Consider the following 8,055-nt stretch of genomic DNA (forward strand, 5'->3'; position numbering starts at 1 on the left):
GCTCATACTCTGCTGGTAAAATATAAAATGATGTAGCCACCTTGGAAAACAGTTTGGTAATTCCTCAAAAGTTAAATATAGTTACTATACCAATCAGTATTTTCATTCCTAGATATACACTGAAGAGAAGTGACAACTTATGTCCAAAGAAAAATCTGTACACAAATGTTCAGAGTAGCAGTAATCATAATAGCTAAAAAGTGGAAACAACCCAATTGTCCATTAACTGATGAATCCATACACAAATGTGATATATCCACACAATGATTATTACTATGCTATAAAAAGAAATGAATTGCTGATACACACAAAACAACACAGATGAACATTAGAAATATTAGGTGAAGTTAAAGAAGCTGGACACAAAGGGCTATATATTACTCCATTTACATGATATGTCCAGAATAGGCAAATTCATATAAACAGAAGGTAGAGGAGTGGTTTCCAGGGAAGGGAGAATGGTAAGTGTAAGCTAATGAGTATGAGGTTTCTTTTTGGGGTGATGAAATATTCTGAAATTAGATCATGGTGATGATCACACAACTCTAGGAATATACTAAACCCTACCAAACTATACACTTTAAAAGTGTGAATTTGCAGTGGCAGCCAGCGTGTCCTCCATATGCAGAAGGACGCTGTTGAGTTTGTGGACCTGTATGTGCAGCAGAAATGCTCGGCCAGCAACTGCAACATTGGCATCAGGGACCACACTCCCATTCAGATGAAGGTGGAGAGGTTGACAAGGTGACAGGTTCAACAGCCAGTTTAAACCCAAGCTATCTGTGGGGCCATTAGCAGGATGGGTGAATCAGACAACTCCATCCATCCTCCTACTGGCCAAAGCTGGTGGTATCGTTTCAAAGAACTTCTGACTGGAGAGGATCACGGATGTGGAATATTTGTCATAAATAAATAGCAAAAACCAAAGTAGAATACAATAGGATAAAATGGAAAAGTCTGAATTTTATAGCATGTGACTTATATCTCAATAAAGGTGTTATTATTCAAATGTCTGGCACACAAGTAGGCATTTAATAAATATTGGTGGGTTTCATTCCCATCAGCCTAAATTCAGACAACAGAGCTGAGGCTATTTCCTGTCCAGGGCTTAACAACTTTTAGCTCCTTTGCAGCATCAGGTGGGAGTGCCTGAGGGCTGCCAGTGAAGGAAATTGGAAACAGCTGTCTAGGTTGTTGGGTTGAGGGGAAGATCCGGCAAAGAATGGGGCACCCAAAATTGGGGAACAGATGCAGATTCTCTCACCAGGCCATTCCAGACAATAAACTGGGGAAAGGATAGAGAATAGAAATTGAGACAAGAGACCAGTGGATTGTGATCTGGAGACAACTTAATTCAATGAACAGCTTCTTATATTCCCCTCTCTAAGTTTCATGTGGCTGCTAGCTTGATTTCTCATAGAGAAAGGACAGGGATCCCATTGCTTATACCCAAGTTTATCTAGTCATTTTCCTGCCAGGAAACTATATCTTTTCTGATTTCATTTAGGTGTAATTGACATAGAACCATTCCTTTTAGGTGTACAGCATGATGATTTGACATATGTATATATTGTGAAATGATCACCACAGTAAGTTTAGTTAACATCTATCACCTCACATAGTTACAGCCTTTTTTCTTGTGATGAGAATTTTTAAGACTGCTCTCTTGGCAACTTTCAAAAGTATAAATCATATTGTTAAATAGTTACCAAGATGTACATTACATCCCCAGAAATTATTTATCTTATATTTTAGATACATAATTATATTACTAAGCATGGCAATGAACAACAACAAAAGAGAGTTGAATTTCTAAAATATTTGGTCCCCTACCCTGGGTATGAGTGAAAAAGACTGTGGTAATTCATTGTGTTGTATTAGCAATAGGTAAACCAGATACAACTGGACTGCTTAAGTTTTCATTTGATGCAATCTTTTATGCAGATAAAGAATACTATGTATTTATTAATTTAATCAGTACCATTGGACAAATCCTTGTGGGAATAGAACTAAAATATATTCAGAACTGATTGTTTGCTAGGCACTGTGTATTAAGCACCGTCACAAATGTGATCCAGAAAAATAAAACCTAAGAAAGAGCCTTTGAGTCTTAAGACTGGACAATGGTGGCCTTTGAAAAACAGTCTCATTAGAGAGGTGAACTAGAATTGGAAGAATTACGGTGAGTGGGCAGTGAAAAAGTGAAAGTAATGGGTGTGGGCCCCTTTTCCAAGTCGAGCAGCAAAAGGAAGAATAGATGAGATAACTTGAGGAAGAGGCAGGCTAAAAAAATTACAGTAACTTATTTTTCTGATGATTTAATATGGGCCCAACGTAGATAGTTCGGAAGACCAGAGAAGTATGACAAAAAAATAAAATAAAATGGTTTATGATCTTTAAATAAAAATAAACTACAAATCTACATTTCCTGCCTAAATTCATATCAAAGAAAACTGGATACTAAATTATTTAAAAGCTAGTATACAATTTAGATTTCTAACTTATCAAAGTATATTCTATTAAAGAAAGAAGGAAAGGACAAAAAGTGACTTTTCTTTTATGGCAGATGTTGAGTTTGAAGGAAAAGTATAGAAGTGACGAAGCCACTTGGTACTGCTTAAAGATTATTTTCCTTGTTGATAGCAATAAAGTTGTTGACAGAAGTAGATCTCACCACAATAAAGAAAGTTTCTAACTATGTGTGGTGATAGATGTTAACTAGACTTACTGTGGTGATCATTTCACAATGTATACATATATTGAATCATTATGTTGTATACCAGAAACTAGCATAATGTTGTCAATTATGTTTCAAATTAAAAAATAACAAAATAAAAAAATCTATAGGAGCAGACCAAAAAAAATAAAATTCCATTCCCATGTAATAATCAAAATTATGGACTTCAGGGGCGCCTGGGTGGTGCAGTTAAGCCACCGACTCTTGGTTTCAGATCAGGTCGTGATCTCAGGGTGGAGAGATGGAGCCCAGGGGTGGTAGGAATCTGTGCCCAGCGGGGAGTCTGCTTAAGACTTTCTCTCCCTCTGCCTGCCCCCCCCGAAAGAAATAAAAACTTTTTTAAAAAAAATTATGGACTTCATTTATATTTTAGGCTTCTTCTCCCCACATCTGGCTCAGATCTGCAGCACCCAGGGCAGTCTGCAGTCTGAGAAGCCAGAAGTCAGGAAAGAGAGTATGAATCACTTCTCTTCTCTTCCATTACCCTTCTGCGGCTACTCCCACTGTTTTACAGCTCCCCGAAACTGGAGTGCAAGGAGGAAGGAGAGGGAAGCGGGCAGAAAAATTCTCTCTTAACTGACGCTGGCTGCTATGGGCTCGTTTTAGACTTGGCAGATGTGTAAACTTGGTTTTTCCTCTCCTAGAAGGTGTTCGGGTGATTTTGCAAACCTGCCACCAGCACTGCCACTACCGCTACTGGGTATCGCAAACCCATTTCTAGTCCAGCAAGTCATTTGTGATTTCTTCCATATCCCAAGGTATCCACTTTTGGCCTTCTGCTCCTGAGGCTTCCACTTGGACAGAACTAAGACCACCCCAAGTTGACTTTCCCCCCACGTTATCTACCTAGATCCAGTCCGTGGGAAGCGTCACAACTGTTGGCGCTGTGACAGACTGTAAAAGGGCAGCTACTTCCCAAATTACAACCATTGACCACTTCCTCTAAGCTCTCATCATTTAGATTTTTCAGGGATAATTCTGACACCAGCCTTCTGTGCCCCCAAACTGCGGGAGACACGTAATAAGCTCTGTAAGTGGTTTCCTAAGTTCCTCTCTCTTGCCTTCAGTTGAAGGGGAAGCTCTCCTACTCTCACACTCTTCCCACCATGTATGGGATCAGCATACCTACAAATTTATACAAAATTATGTGTGCATACAGTTAAATTTTTAAATAAAAAATAAATAAGACAAAGGCAGTTAAGGAGCCAATCACAGTGCCAGGAAGATAGTGAGCATGAATGAATGCTAGCTATTATAGTTAAATATTAACTTCTCTGAAAGATCATCTATATGATTGTTAAGAAATGGAAAAAAAGACGGAGTCATCTTTTAAAGACCTGGCTAGCTACATGCCAGAAAACCAACTCCCTTTATTAAAATATAGTTAGAGGGGTGCCTGGGTGGCTCAGTCAGTTAAGCATCTGCCTTTGGTGCAGGTCATGATCTCAGGGTCCTGGGATGGAGCCAAGTGTCAGGCTCAAGAGCCTGCTTCTCCCTCTCCCTCTGCCCCTCACCCTGCTTGTGCTCTCTTTCTCTTTCTTTCAAGTAAATAAAATCTTTAAAAAATAAAATACAGTTAGAAATGTTAAGGACTATGTCTTGTGACTTATATTTTTATAACAACGATGGTATGACATAGTTAAGTGAGATCAATAGACCTGCAGAAGCAAAGCAAGTTTTACCAAAACATGACACTATGAAAGAAAAACTGGACATATGTGGCACAGCACATTGAAAATGGTTAGGATTAGGGGCACCTGGGTGACTCAGCAGTTGAGCATCTGCCTTCGGCTCAGGTCATGATCCTCAGGTCCTGGAATCGAGCCCCACCTCGGGTTCCCTGTTCAGTGGGGAGTCTGCTCCTTCCCCCCGACCCTCCCCCCTGCTCATGCTCTCTCTCTCTCTTTCTCAAATGAATAAATAAAAAAATCTTTAAAAAGAAAATGGTTAGGATTAAAAAGAAAACAATAATTTAAAAAAACTCCAGGGTGGTATAGTCAACAGAGCAATTTTGGTGCCATCTAAGTATTTTTCTGTAAACAAGGTAGAATATAAATGAAATAAATTAAAATAGCTCTAATTGTGCCTTGCAGAGCACACAATCAACATGGTAGAGGCAATTTGGTGGGGCGTTAAAATGGCTGAAGTGATCAGATTGCCGCGTTCTTGTTATTGGGGGCATCCAGACCTAACTAGAGATATTCACACACTCTGTATTCATGCCTTCATTCCAAGGATATGCACCCAATTCGTATAAAGTACTTTCTTTACAGCCTGTGATGGATATAAACAACTATGACACAGTAATTTGCCTTAAGGCATATACAGGCTAGTTGGAGAAGATAAAGCAAGCTGTCTTTCAATTTAGAAATTTTGTGGAAAACTAAGCTAGTTAGGTAGAGTGTTAGGTACTTACCATTAGAAGAAACATTTGGTGTTACTGTCAAATTCTATATATTTTCAAATTCGAGGTGTCAATTTTCAAGTTTGTGGCTGTTGGGTAGTAGATAAAAGATGCATATAATAAAAAATGATTCAAATGATGTTTTTAAATATGTTCATATGCATTTCTTACATATCAGAGCACAAGAAATGCCCTAATTTTCATTCATTCTTTCTTTTTTTTATTTTTTGAAGATTTATTTATTTGAAGGGGGTGCAGAGGGAGAGGGAGAGAGAATCCCAAGCAGACTCTGCAGGCAGCACTGAGCCTGATGTAGGGCTCAACATCACAATCCCAAGACATGACCCCTAGATCAGAACCCAAGTCAAAACCAAGAGTTGCACACTTAACTGACTGCACCACCCAGGTGCCCCAGAATGCCCTAATTTTCAAAGACACTGGTTTTTACTTCATTAGCCTATTATTGCCTTTCCTTTGACTTACTTTAATCCCCATGGCATGCAATATGCAGAACTTGATGGGTATACTTCAGGCCAGCATAACACTTGGCCAGATGTCATTCTCTGTTCTCTTTACAGAATTTCTGCAGTGTTTCCTCTAAATGTTTTTTTTTCTACAATATAATCTATCTTCCTTTTTTTGTTTCCCCCATTTCTTTTTTTTTTTAAACTCTAATCACATAAACCAGCAGAGATCTAAAAATCCCTATGTCAGCATCTTCTAATCTGCTACTGAATTCTTCCCAGACCTGTGATTTACCATCTGTGTTCAATATTCTAATCTACCAAAGAAGACTGGAGCTCAGCTTTACTTGCTTCTTTCAACCTGGGGGGAAAACAAGCAGAATAATTGAACTCATCAGCTTCCTGATTTAAGATCTTTATAATATAGCTTCATTATTTTGACATGAATTCCCTAGACATTGGACTCACCCATATTCAAATTTAAGGGCAAAAGCATCCAAAAGACAAATATAAATTACTTTTGGATTACTCAACCTCTGCTTCTCCTGATACAGACAACTGAGCTGACATTACATTTTACACAGTGAAAAGTGATACCTTTGGTTAGCAATTAGCCTCTAATATAACTTAGCCGATATTGTATCCCGAAGAGATAGAATACAGATTTGTTAATAACCCTTTTAAATGTTACATTTAAAATAACTTAAAATTGGGTCATAATGAGTGATTCTTGAAAAATCCCCAGCTAATTTTAATGCCCTAGCTTTAAATAATGCTGAAACACAATGGCTTCATCTTGAAAATTTGACAACCAAATTGATACTAATTAAAGCAATGTGTGCAATTTTCCTAGGGCTCTAAAACAAAATGGAATTTGAAACTCAGTAACAAACTAGAATGACTGTCAGAAAATTAGATAATTAAAAGACTTTAAAAGAAGCACACATGTAATACAGTAGAGAATAGGTAGTTCTACAAGGTGTAAGATGAAATGCAATTTATGTGATTCTTTTAAAAAGATAATACCTGAGTGCATTTAGCAGTGCTGACATTTGGACAAGCTTGACCCTGGGGCCTGAATCCAGGATGGGACAGGAGAAAAATCAGAGCCAGTCATAGAGTTGGGTCATGCGGCAGCAAGCCAGTGTTCAAATGACAAATTCACCACTGACCCAACTGGCATTGAAATTTGGTCTATTCCAGTGGGTAAGGGTATAGAGAGCAGAAAATAATGAATTCAGGGGAGTCAGTGGTTTTGGATTTCAGGAGCAGAAGTCTAACAAAGCCTTGGGTTTATGGAGCACAGGATTCAGCCCCTCAAGAACAGGCTGTTAGGACCCCATGCACATGGATTTGGTTTAGTGTTCCCGTTCAAAGAGGGATCATGAATTCTTTTTATTTTTATTTTTTTGCTTTTCATATAATAATTTATTATGAAATATCTTTCTATTTCAACATGTATACTTGGACAACATTTTTAATGACTTAAACATAAGAAGATTGTGGTTTTGGGGTGTTTTATTTACTTGTCTCCATTATAAGCAATATTTCTTTGGATATCCTTGTATTTTGTATAGATCTTATTTCCTTAGTGTAAAGCCTTATAAATGGATTTGCTGTGTAAAAAGACACTGTTTCAAAGCTTAAGATATGTACTATCAAACTACCCTCCAAAGAGGTAAGAATAGTATACTTTATCACCAGCAGAGTCCAACTCTGTGCAGAGGTCCTTTTAATAATTTACCCATTTTCTGAAGAGTTAACTGAGGCAGAAATCCAGTCAAATAGCCTGGAATAAAACAGAGGGATGAGGAGAGGCTGTGGTTTTGGGGCATATGAGAAGCCAGGGTTCTCCCTAGGCACACAAAACCCAGGCTCAAAGCAGTAAGACTAATCACACACTCCCATGGCTCTGGTGTGAATCTAATAAAATATTGCCTCTTAGGTACTAAGATAAAAGCAATCAATTGTTGTAAGGTAGTCAGGAAGGTGATGAGGCTATATGTTAGAGTGAGGACACCAGTGCCTTAAAAGAACAGGACAAGCAAAGGTTAAAACCAGTAAAAGCCCAGTTCTCAAGGAATTATTCATGATATAGAAAGAATAGAATACTCAAAAAGGAAGTTGGGTACATTCAAAAGAAGGTGCTGCTTAACTGGTATACCCAGTTAGGACACAAGAGTGGTGCCTGCTTCAGGGTACTTGGTGAGTTAATTTTTTTAAACCCAAAATGTTATGAAAGCTAATAGTGATGGATACATTCACTGAGCACCTCTGTTGGGCCAAGCATTCTATAATGCTCTCAACAACCTACAACCTACAAGGTCGTATTTTTACAGACAGGGAAACTAAGAGTCAGAGAGGTACAGTAAATGGTCCCCAGCCACTCAGCTTATAACGTGCTGAACTGGGTCTGGCTCCAGTAAAGCAGTTGAAAAGAAATAGGCTTA

The 8,055-nt window shown here is 38.3% G+C and overlaps 1 pseudogene; it reads left to right on the top strand.

Annotated features, from left to right (window-relative positions):
• The first annotated feature begins 622 nt into the window (after positions 1-622).
• LOC109490184 lies at positions 623-872 on the top strand (annotated as a pseudogene).
• The last annotated feature ends 7,183 nt before the right edge of the window (positions 873-8,055 follow it).

The sequence above is a fragment of the Ailuropoda melanoleuca genome, chromosome 5, assembly GCF_002007445.2.
Source record: "Ailuropoda melanoleuca isolate Jingjing chromosome 5, ASM200744v2, whole genome shotgun sequence".
Classification (NCBI taxonomy): domain Eukaryota; kingdom Metazoa; phylum Chordata; class Mammalia; order Carnivora; family Ursidae; genus Ailuropoda; species Ailuropoda melanoleuca.